This window comes from Ochotona curzoniae, unplaced genomic scaffold, assembly GCF_017591425.1.
Source record: "Ochotona curzoniae isolate NIBS_2020 unplaced genomic scaffold, NIBS_Ocur_1.0 contig_430, whole genome shotgun sequence".
NCBI classification, from domain to species: Eukaryota; Metazoa; Chordata; class Mammalia; order Lagomorpha; family Ochotonidae; genus Ochotona; species Ochotona curzoniae.
In genome coordinates, this window is record NW_024466219.1 from 138852 (window position 1) to 151013 (window position 12162).

General features: G+C 53.4%; 1 long non-coding RNA gene across 1 annotated transcript; it reads right to left on the reverse strand.

Moving 5' to 3' along the window:
• Window positions 1-1811: 1811 nt before the first annotated feature.
• On the reverse strand, window positions 1812-7577 carry LOC121159794. Its single transcript, XR_005884443.1, has 3 exons — window positions 7340-7577; window positions 3311-3312; window positions 1812-1824 (listed from the first exon to the last, which is right to left on the reverse strand). It is a non-coding gene; the product is annotated as an uncharacterized LOC121159794 (long non-coding RNA).
• Between the last annotated feature and the right edge of the window lie 4585 nt (window positions 7578-12162).

The window sequence follows — 12162 nt, forward strand, 5'->3', positions numbered from 1 at the left end:
TCCTTGGGGTTCAAGAGTGCCGGGTGTGTGCCAGGCTCCTAGGAAGGAAGCCTGGTGTCCTGAGTGACCCTGATGTCCTCTGCAGCCTGCGAGTTCTGGGAGCCCAGCTGGGCAGCTTCTGGGGGCAGGAGGGGAAGGGCAGTGGGCGTCTGCCCTGCAGAGCTACCCCTTCCTGCCTCTGCTTTGCGGGACCCCAGTGCTGTGAGCTGGGCCTGTATCAGTCTGCTGCACTCATGCTGCCTTCTCGCCGGCTCCAGGTGCTGGTGATGCAGGATGCAGACCAGAGGTGACCTGGAGCCTGCTGCTCCTGCCTTTTGTTAGGGTGAGGTGTGGAGGGGTAGCTGTGGGCACAGGCTGGGGGCTTCTATGTGAGCACCACACCAGTGGCTTTTCATACCTGGGGACTCCCTGTGGAACCTGGAGCTTGTCCCCAGAGCTCAAGGCTCAATGTGTAGTCCTTGACCAGGCAGTGTTGGGAAGGAGGGGCGCTAAGTTGAGAAGAATCTAGAGGGTCCCCTGGGGACCCTGGGTCTAACCTCTACTCGGAGTCCAACCATCAGCACTATCCAGGTTATTGCTGCAGCAACAGAACATGGGCCCAGGCCATGTGGTCAGAAGGGCTCCTGGCTCACACCAGTGTGCCTACATGCTTGGGTATGGAACCTCAGAGCATGGCAGGAACCTGTGTCAGCCACAGGCCTTTTCCATGTGCCTGGCCCTCATGTCAATCATAGGCTCATGCTGTGTCCACTTCATGGAGGAGAAACCAGACCTCAGGGTTGGAGGATGTGTTGGGCCGAAGCCTGTACAAGTCGATAGCGTGGGCATTGGGGCTGGTGCTTGGTGCCATCTGGCCTTTAGAGCCCCCTATGGGCAGCCAGCACTGCATCTGGCTTGTGTGTAGGGGTGTGGTTATGTATGATGCCAGGGCTGAGGCTGCAGGATTCCCTCTGCCAAGAGGGCAGTGGTGTCCAGGCTGTGACATACATGGGACCCCAGAGCCCGGGCAGGACAGAATGTTCATGCCTGAGGTGGCTCCACTGCTTGGCACCTTCCTGGTGTGCCACAGACCCCTTGATGATATGTGCATGGTGGGAGGTGTGACATCACATCTGCCACTTGGTATCTGTCACTGGCTCTGTCACAGGGCAGTGTGGAGCATACCAGGTCCTCAGGCCATGAGGTGCAGCCAACCCTGTTCCTGCCCTGGGTACAGGTGGCTTCCATGTGATTTCCCAGAATCACGGCTCTGTTGCTTGGCACCTGAGTCCCATTGTCTGATCTGCATTAGAACAGAACTACCTAGCCTTGTCCCCTCCTAGGTGGCTGCGTCGCACGTCCATGCACTGCACCAGAGGCTCAATGTCCTTTACTTCCTCACATCCCTCACTTCTCAGCCACCACATCTGACTTACCACCTCCCAGCCATTTCCAAGTCCAGGCGCTACTCCACCCTGGCAGCCAGTCTCCCTCCAGTCATTGTCCCTGGGCAGCCACCTTGAGCCCCTGGCTGGCCTCACTCCATGGGTCTGCTCCCTTTGCACAGCAGAGAACTTTAAAAGCAATTTATTTATCTGTCCATTTATCCCCCATTTCTTCTTTTTTCTGAAAGGCAGAGAGACAGGGAGAGACAGAGGGTCCAGCTGTGTACTCGCTGCCCAGCTAATCCTGGGCCAGGCTGAAGCCAGGAGCTCCAGCTGTGTCTTCCATGTGAGAGGCACTTCCCAAGAACTCGATTCATTCCTGCTACTCCCTGGGAGTGGATCAGAAGCACAACAGGATGGGGGGATAGGGGTGTTGGTGTCGCAACTGTGGCTTAACCTGCTGGGCCACAGCACAGTTCAATAGGTAGGAGCAGTTCTGAATACTCATGGAGTCCTGTGTGCCCTGAATGTGACACAAATGCCTGCCAGAATTTTCTGTGTCCTGTGCCTTATCTGGATTCTTGGTCCTGTCCTATCCTCTGAAAGGTTGCCCCAGCCCTTACCCAGGCCAGGTGCAAGGCTATACCAGACCCAGCCTGTTTCTCCTGACTCTGAGCAAGCAGGCCAGTTCTTCTCACTTGCCCTGCAGTTTGCAAAGAGTGCCCATTCACCTGTGTGTGTACTAGAGACCCTCAGTGTTGTGGGAGCCAAGCCAGCTCTGACTCCTCCACCCCAGATCCCAGGGCTGAGGAGCACTGTCAGCATCCTTCAGGGAGTGAGTGTGAGTCAGTGGGTGAAGGTGTGCTGCACCCACACCCATGGTCATTCATCACATTGGGTGCTGACCAGCGCTGTGAAATGCAGGCAGGTGCAGGTGCGTGGGCACTGACCTCCCTGCCTTCAGCCCATGTCCATTGACTTTGGGAAGCAGTGTTTCTGAGCCCCATTGCCTCTGTTGTGGGCTGGAGAAGGCCCAAGAACTTTTCGGAGTTGCCATGAAGCAGCAGGAGGGTCTCCAGGGTAGCCTGGCAGTCTCCCTGCTGACTGGGCCTGTATTACCAGGAGGTGGGCACCTGCTACTGCAAATGGGGAGGGAGCACCAACTGCACATGTCTGCACCTCCCAACCTGTGGGATGATGTGGGAAATCCCAGTATTGGGAAAGCAGCATCAGCGTCATCTGCGTCAGCCTGCTGCTGAATTTCCAGATGAGGGGCTATACTGAGGGCTATAGAAGCTCTCCTGTAAACACGCCCCGCATGCCTCAAGTGCCTGTAGCTGTGCTGGGGCAGCTGTAAAGGGAGGCGTGACCCAGACACATTCTCAGTGTTCACCTCACTGGATGCCAGCCAGATTTTGTGTGGAAACAAAGTTGCTAACTGCAAGCGCCTGAATGGGATTCTAGCAAGGGCCCCCTGCTGCCACCTGCTGCCACCTGCTGGCCAACCAGGGCATTACTGGGTCGAGCTGCCTCTATCCCACTGCTGTCACCTGCTGGCCAAGCTGGGCATCACAGGGCATGATTTTTGCAGCGCTGGCAAAAGGGTTGACAGGATCTATTAAGTTGTGGACAAGTGCTTGAGTGAATGATCTGACACTTTAATTTCATTTGAATTTGTACGTTGGGGCAGGGCCAGAAGTCCCTGGGTCTCTGTGGCCCTAGTTCCCTGTCGCATTGACCCTTGACTCAGCTGTGTGCAGCAGGGCTGGCCCTGCAGGTTCCTGTCTCCAGCCTTGCCAAGTTCACCTTGTTGCTTCAAGACAGGTCTTTAGGCTCTTGGAGTGGTAGTGAGCAGTCCGTGAGCACTGGGAACAGGGATCCTGAGTCATACACACTGTAACAGCAGTCCATGTGGGAACGGAACAGGGAGTCTAAAGTATGCACACCACTCTTTTGGAAATGCTGAGAGGATAGTCAAAATTGATCTCATGAAAGCTTGCTGAGATCAAGAAGCCCTGGGGCTTCAGCACAGTGCCCCAAATGCTCATAACCAGGCTCTCTGCACTGTGACTCTCCGTTTTCCATGCCTGCCTCCATCCCATCCCCCAACACTTCCACAGTTCTGGAACATGGCTGGAGAATAAGCCTTGGAAATAGGCACAGCCAGGAAGCAGGTGTCTGAGTGTATAAATCCTGTGCACGAGCAGAGTGCTCAGATGCTAAGAAAGGCACCAGGAGGCAGGAGTAAGACCCGGGCCTTTGTGTTGGCACTTCTGCTAAGGCCAGCACTGTGGTGCCTGTGGTCACTGCAGCCAGTATGCTTGCTTTCGCCGAACTTGGGCAGTTCTTGAGCTAGAGTGGCCTTTGCTTTCTGCTTTGGCCCAATGGGGAGAGTCTTAAGCCTTCTGGAACCTGTGGCCATAGAGAACAGCAGGCTACAGCCATAACTGTCAGCTACTTTTCTCATGGAGGCGACTGCTCCAGAAAAGGAAAAGTTGGCCAGGGATAGGGGGGTCGATCTTACAGTGGACATAGGAATCTGTGAGGGGACAATGAACTTCAAAGGAGATGATATCACTAATGAAGGTGAGGGTGACAGCATGAGGCAGGTGATGCCAGTGAGGAGGGTGAAGGTGACGGGCACCAGGGAGGTGATGCCTGTGAGGAGGGTGAGGACGTGATGGAAGACTGGAAGTTGTTGGTTGAGTGGTGAGCACGTGGTGGATGTTGCCTGAATATATTTGGTGCAAATTATCAGTTAACGGATACACAAGGTTTGGCACACCTAAGCCTTGTGCCATTTCACAGAGGAACAGTGAAATGGCTGATTCCTACCTGCACTCTGTCAGATGTCGCATGAGGTACAGGGAGACGTGCGTTTGAGTGCTAAGCATTTCCTGTCTCCTTCTCAATGGGCCTTTAGCCCTTGATGTGACAGCAGTAAAAGCCGTGACGTTTCTGGAATGGAGTCCACATAGAGCCCTGTAGACTGTGTCCCTTGGTGGACAGAGTGCCTGTGTGAGATAGAATCACGCTGTGAACAGTGTCTTGTGGACAGAGTTCTGTGGACAGAGTCCTTCTGTGGGCAGAATCCTTTGGACAGAGTTCTTCTGTGGAGAGTCCTGTGGAAAAAGTGCCTCTGTAAATAGAGTCCTCCTCTGGGCTGTGATTTGTACACAGTGTCCAGTGGACATGCCCTTGTGTGGACAAAGTGCCTCTGTGGACAGTCTTTCTATGGGATCTAGCCCTCTGTGTGTGAGCCTTGACTGTGCAGGCCCTAGAATGGGGAATGATGGCCTGGCCTGGAAGCTGAACTTTGCAGGTCTGTGTTCTCCCTCCAACCTGCTGGGGAGACCCCATGAATTAATGATGCCACAGCGGGGGTTCAGACACAGAGCCTTCATGTGCAGCTGTTCTGTGCTCATTAGTGAGTCTGTGGCTTCTGACCCATCTGGAGCCAGTGCACGGCTGGTCTCCCAGCTCAGCTTGTGGCATCCGGCACAGGTGGCTGTGCCTTCCTGAGTTCAGGCTTCGAGGGAAACTGAAGGAATGAGTGCTATACCAGGGGTGGGGCAAACTGGCATGTGCAGCTCTTGGGCAGGGGATAGGTAAGTGGCCCTTACTCAGTGTGCTGTACATTGCTGCTCATGGAGGTGCCCTGCCCCAATTCTGGGTCCCAAGTAATAGTAGATGAAGACTGGGCCACCAAGAGTGCCACAGTAACAGAGCAGGACACACATGCATCTTCCTGTTTGGCTCCAGCATGGGCCATCCTGGTGCTGTGGTTCCAGGGTGTGCCGTCCCGGTGCTGTGGCTCCGGTGTGTGCCATCCTGGTGCTGTGACTCCGGTGTGTGCCGTCCTGGTGCTGTGACTCCGGTGTGTGCCGTCCCGGTGCTGTGGTTCCAGTGTGTGCCATCCTGGTTCTGTGACTCCGGTGTGTGCCGTCCCGGTGCTGTGGTTCCAGTGTGTGCCATCCCAGTGCTGTGACTCCGGTGTGTGCCGTCCTGGTGCTGTGACTCCGGTGTGTGCCATCCTGGTGCTGTGACTCCCATGTGCGCCGTCCTGGTGCTCCTCTACCCTGCAGGCACACCATCAGGAGTGCTTTCACACGTATTTCATGTGACCAATTCTTCCATGTATAAGAACAGTAATGTTTTGAAGAGCTCTATGTCACCCTGAGCTCTTGAAAACTCAAGAAAGCTCAGGAGTTTTCTAGAAATAGAGAAGTTTGTGCAAGTGAGTTGTGAAGTCCAACAGGGTTAGATGGTCTCTGCCATTTCCTGCACTTGGGGCGGAGTGACAGCACCTGCTGTGACCCACCTGGAGCTTGGGCCTGGGTGCTATCCTTGAAGCAAAGATTTGAAGGCATTTGCGGCTTTTGGCATTTCCCATGGGAATCCCTGGTGGGGTGCTGTTGGTAGGCTGTTGCTGTGGTTAAGGCCATGTGTCCCAGTGGCCTAGCAAACACACAGATGGGGGCACCTGCTCTCTGCTCCTACAACTGCTTGGCTACTTGGGGGCCAGCTTGGGATGGCCCTTATCTGGGTTGGGCCTGTTTTCCATAGGGCCTGCAGCATATGTTTCTTCTGGGATGTCCCCACATTTTGTGGTACAGCCTCCTACCTGCCAGTTAGCCCCTGTGCAGTCGGACTTGATGTGGGAGGGTGTCCTGCACACTGGTCACTTCCCTTCTGGTTTCAGTGCTGGGGTGCAGACTGTGGTGGCCATGCCTGGTCCCATGTAGCCTTGTGGGTGATACAGCTGGGGGTGGGGTCAGGGCTGAGGCTGCATGTGGAGCCCCTAGAAGTTTATGGCTGGACATCTCTCACAAGAAGGGGGTCTCACTCTGTGTGGAGTTCCAGGGGCAGGGAGGTCAGGGATCCAATGTAAACACACAAGGATTATTTCCAGAATGCCTTGGGGAAAATGGGAGATTCCATTTGCTACAGGAGAGTCAGTGCTGGGAAGGCTACCCTGCACAGCTATGAGCATTTGAAAACTTGCGAAGATTAGCAGAGGGACCCAGAGATATTCTCAGCTGTTGTAAGATCAGGAACCATAAAATGAAAGTAACCTAGAGAAATACTTCTACATAGGAACCAAACATGGTTGTTCACATGCTACAGTCAGAGTGCAGTGAGCTGAATGCTGTGTCCTGGTGAAGGGGAGAGCTGAGTGCTGTGCACTGGGTGAGGTGAGGAGAGCTGTGTGCTACTGACTAAACATGGGTGTCACCCCACTTGTCTGTTTTCCCTCAATTTTACTGTGCAGTTCTCTTTGTTTTCTTCGCTGCTGTCCTTGCTGACCTAGTTTTGTGTTCATGATTTAATGGTGTAGTCCTCAGCAGAAAAGTCCCAGTCCCCTAGTAGATTCTGATTCTGAGCTTGAGTAACTATATGCCAGTGAAAAATGGCCTCTCCCTGAGTGAATAAGCTAGCCCATGGGCTGTGACACCAACATTCTGTATCAGACCATGAATTCCCACTTGGCCTTCTGTTCACCCCGGGCAAGCAACAGAGATGCCCCAAATGCTTATCCCTCTGCCCACTAGAGTAATTCAAATGGAACTCTGGCTCCTGCCTCCAGTTTGACTGACCCTGGAGATCTCGGTCATTTGTCAAGTGAACCAGTAGATGAACAATCTTTCTCACTCTGCATTCAAATAAATCAATCTTTACAAAGAGTAGAACAGAGCAGTTCAATGTTGTTAAGCAGAGAACATCGAAGTCGCTGGGGAAGCCAACATGGGACTAAATGACAAGGATTCAGGGTAAGCATCAGCAAGTGTCGGCTGTGCGGATGCAGGTGTGGCTTCCCCAGGTGTGCAGCGCGTCTTGGGTTGGCATGTTCAACACTCACTGTGTAGCCACGAGTGGCACAGCCTTTTCACCATTGCTGCCTCCACAGCCACAGGCTGCTGTTCCTTACACACAGACCTGGGGTCTCGGGGTCGGTGGACGTTAGCTGGGTGGACAGGTATCGCGAACACCGAGCCCGGTCACCAGAACAAATGCCAAGAGTCGAGAGTGGATGCTTTGCAATCAAGCATTCAAGCATTTATTCAGGCAAGCACACACCAAACAGGATGGGGGAAGCCACCGAGAGTGCCTCTTGACTTCAGTCTCGTGGAAGTCTGCTAGGCCTTTGGCTCCGGCCTCGTGGGAGCCTGCAAGTTCGAGTGGAAGCCCAAGACCTTGGCTCCGGTCTCGTGGGAGCCTGCAAGTTCGAGTGGAAGCCCAGGGGCTTTTGGCTCCGGTCTAGTGGGAGCCTGCTGGCTTCAGTGACTGGGACAAATGCATGGGTTTATATACAAATCCAGGGGCAAGGCAGGCAGTTGCTTACAATGTTTTGATTGGCTATTACATGTTATCTATCAGTAACACTTGCTTTCTCTCAATTCTAAGAAGCATGCATATTCATTCTCAAAACATACATATTCATTAGTATACAATTATTTCTTCTTTATCATTTCTACCATGACATGCTTACGTACATGGTGGCTTCTTGATAAAGGTGATAAGGGGAGGGCTTGTGCGCCTAGGAGTCTCTTGACAGGAGCTATAGGAGAGGAGGCCCCATTTCACCAGTAGTTTAGGAAGATGGAGTCACCTTTGTTAAAAGACTCTAACATACACACTATATCCATTATTAAGTCACAGCATAACTTGCAAAGGAGGTCTATTATTGCAGCTATTTCTGGATCATCAATTTCTGATAAAACTATAACAATATTGAGGATACAATTAAGATTGTTAATAGTACTCCAACCCATATTTCCCAAAGCTCCATTTTTATTTATGGTCATGTTTTGCTGGAGCAATGTAAATGTAAAGTACTTATAGTCAGACTGTTCCTATCAACAGGTGGGGCATGAGAAATGGGTAGGATGTGTCGGGTGGGTGGGATGGGTGGGATGAGTGGGATGGGTGAGATGGATGGATTGGGAGAGACAAGTGAGAGATGGATTAGGGACTCTGAGTTCCAGTACATGCTTCCACCTGTGGGCTCCCACTGGTCCAAACAGAGTCCCCTGAATCCGAGTCTGGGTTCTGAAGACAGCTGGCCTTTCAGGGCTTGGGCCCAACTCTTCTGCTGGGCTATGTAGCCTCACAAATTCCTGACAGTCTCTAGGTATGCCTTTCCCTATGACATGGCTGTTGTACAGGCGAAGTGGGTGGGAAGTGCGGAGCACAGCTCCTGGCAGGTGGATAACAACCCAAAGAAATCCGTGTCTCCCTGCCCTGGTGCTGGGTGTTTCAGAATTGTCACTGTTGAAACTAATTGATATACCAGTAGTCCACAGACTGCCACAGAGTACTTTCTGGGCCCCAACTGTGAGTTGGGAAGTAAAGGATGGCAAGGTGCCAAGGCCTGCCAGGGCCAGCCTGAGGTCTACATTTTGGAGTGGAGACACAGACAAGTCAGGTAGGTGTAGGGCTGTCAGATGCCAGACTGGGCACTGAGGTGGGCTAGGCAGCCTAGGAGGCTGTCAGATGCCTGGGGAGGCCTGGGACCCTGTCTTGGGTGTGAGCTGGTGTTGTGCAAGGCATGGTGGGAGTGTGACCTGGGAGGGACTTGTTCAGGAAGCCTGGCTGTTGCCTGGTGGCTAGGAAGTCTGGTGTGAGCACTTTGCTTGCCTGTGCAGAATGGACAGGTACACAGGAAGCAACACCACTGCCCGACTTTCTGCAGCTACTAACTTGCATCAGCCATGTATCCTGATGGAGAAGAGAATCTGTTACAGGAGTCAGATAGGTAGAGTGTTGTGGCCGTCACCAGGACACTGTCCTGGAATTAGAGCCAGTGTTAGATGAGTTTCCTCTGGGCTGGATGCTTACCCAGAATGGGTAAGGCTTCCACCAGAATGCTGCTGGTCAGAGACTGTTCCGGCCAGCAGAGCCAGTAACATGGACACGGCGAGGGTCAGGGAATGAAACGCGGACAGGAGACCAGTAATGGTGGAAGAGGTCTCTCAGACCTCCCTTTATTCAGCCATATATACTTTTCCCCCCAAGCCCCTAGCAGAACAATCGGATGCTAATGAGTCTGACAGACAAGGTGCCACTAGCCTCAAAGCCCATTTCCTGCAGGAGCCAAGCTTAACAAATGCTAATCAACTCCTTAGCTCTCAACAAGAGACCAGGTGCCCTTGCCCTCAGGTGCTGTCTCCTGCCTCTGCTCTGTGTCCCAGGGCATGGAGCAGCCAGCTTGCTCCCTCTGCTCTGTGTCCCAGGGCATGGAGCGGCCAGCTAGCTCACTCCCACTGTGTTCCTAGGCATGGAGTAGCCAGTTCACTCCTGCTGTTGATGCTGTCCCCACTTCCCTTCCTGCAGATTTCAGCTCAGCTCCCCTCCCAGAGGGCAGCACATGCACCAATTCTGTGCGCGGTCCTGTTGTGATTCCTTGGAGTATTCCATTCCAGCTCAGCTGAAATACCAGAAGAATTCAGCCATAGATGATATGTTGCAGGGTAATGTGAATCTGAACCATGTGGGTGAACCAGCCCCATAAGACATGCTACTGGGGGCAGCCACTGCCCCTGGGCTGGGAGCAATGTTTCCCTCTTGCTACGGCTGGTATCCATAACAGACAAGATTTTCACCAGCCAAACAGCAAAAAAGAAGAGGAGCTAGGGAGACATTTCCCCAGGGTTGCAGGGCTGGTCAACAGGAAGATAAAAAAAGCCCAACATCGTGGAACATGAGGAAAACACAAACTGAAACCACACTGGCTGTGGCACATGTCTGCAGGGAGTCTGTGCTCAGTAAGTTTAGAGGGTTGAGAGGAACCATGAAAGGGAAGTACCCAGAAGGAGAACCTGAGGCAGACTGGTGAAGGTGTGTATATCCCAACATTATCCCCATGTGTGGAGTGACCTCACTGAGTGAGTGTGAACACAGGGGCCGTGTGAGCAAACAGAGTGATAGTAGACACAGGTGCCGGGTGACCTCACTGAGTGAGTGTGAACACAGGGGCCGGGTGACCTCAGTGAGTGTGGACACAGGGGACATGTGACCTCAGTGAGTGTGGACACAGGGGACATGTGACCTCACAGAGTGATAGTAGACACAGGGGCCGGGTGACCTCACTGAGTGAGTGTGAACACAGGGGCCGGGTAACCTCAGTGAGTGTGGACACAGGGGCCGTGTGACCTCACAGAGTGTGAACACAGGGGCTGTGTGGCCTCACAGAGTAATAGTAGACACAGGTGCCGTGTGACCTCACTGAGTGAGTGTGAGCACAGGGGCCATGTGACCTCAGTGAGTGTGGACACAGGGGCCGTGTGACCTCACTGAGTGAGTGTGAGCACAAGGGCCATGTGACCTCAGTGAGTGTGAACACAGGGGACATGTGACCTCACAGAGTAATAGTAGCCACAGGTGCCGTGTGATCTCACTGAGTGTGGACACAGGTGCCGTGTGACCTCACTGAGTGAGTGTGGACACAGGGGACATCTGACCTCACTAAGTGAGTGTGGACATAGGGGCTGTGTGACCTCTGTTTGGTAGGGGCTGTTCCCCAGGTGAGCTGTGACAGCCCAGTCTGGCTCAGGGCTCATCTGTGACTCATGGTGATCACAAGGGCGAGACATTGTGTTACATAGCCAGCACTGAGCAAAATTCTACCTTCCCATTTGCAGGATTGTAGCTTTTGACCTCAGGTGTCATGGAGTTATGTGGTCCTTGGATGTTGCTGGGCTGAGAAGTTTGTGAACCTACTTGGAGATTTGTTGTGGTAGCTGCCCCAAAGAGAGGCCTCAGTCATTTTACAATTTCTAAGAGAATCCACACTGCCTTCACCAAGTAGATTGGGAACTTGTGCTTCCTGTACCCGTGTTGTATAGTGGCAGTCAGAGCTGAGCAACACAACGACCACACCCCTCACAGCCCTGTCACTCCCCCGCCCCACAGGCTGCATTACCTTGTGCAGGTGTTGACCAGTCTGGACCCTGTCTGAGCTCCCTCCTTCCTCCTGTGGGGTATGGGCACTACAGCACTGTGCCTGGGATCTCACATAGAAGTCACAGCCCTATCCCACCTGAGCACATAAGTTTCAGGGATTCCGTTTCCTGAAGTGGATGTGTCCTCTATGCCTCCCTGTCCTTGTTCTGCTCGCATCTACCTGGCTGGCTGACTTGGTCCATGCAGGGCAGCTGTGGGGTCTGCCCAGTCTCTCGTCCACTCTGGGTTCATGTCAGCATTCAGTGACGTCTCCCCAATGAGCTCCTGGCGCCTTTCCCCAACCTCTCTACTGAGGGTACAGCCCAGGCAGAGACAGGGCTCTTTCATCTGCTGGTTTTCTCTTCAGATGCCACTGATATTCAGGGCCACTTCATGCTGAAACCAGGAGCCTGGAGCCCACCCAGAGGTGGCAGGGACCCAATTACCCAACATCCCCTGCTGCCTCTGATGTGACCTTCAGAGGAAACTGGACTGGAAGTGGAGAGGCTAGGACTCAAACTCAAAGGTGTGACATGCGGTGGCTGAACTGCAAGGCCAAAGCACACCCCCGAGGCAGATGTAATGGTGCCGCCCTGTGTTTTCCTTCCCTGATGTGCGTTGTGGGGCTCCAAGGCCTGCATGACATGCCCAGGGCAGTCACCAGGACTCAGCTGCAGACCTGCCATGCTACACCCAGACTGTGTCACTGCCAAATCCTACCCCCACTTCCTGCCTCTTCTTTGTTAGGAACCTTGGGCTCACAATGGCTCCAGACACAGAAGTTCTGGGGGCTGTAGCAAGCAAGACCTCCCTCTGTCCGGGGGCACTAGAGCCTGGGCTGTGGTGTTTTCTGAAT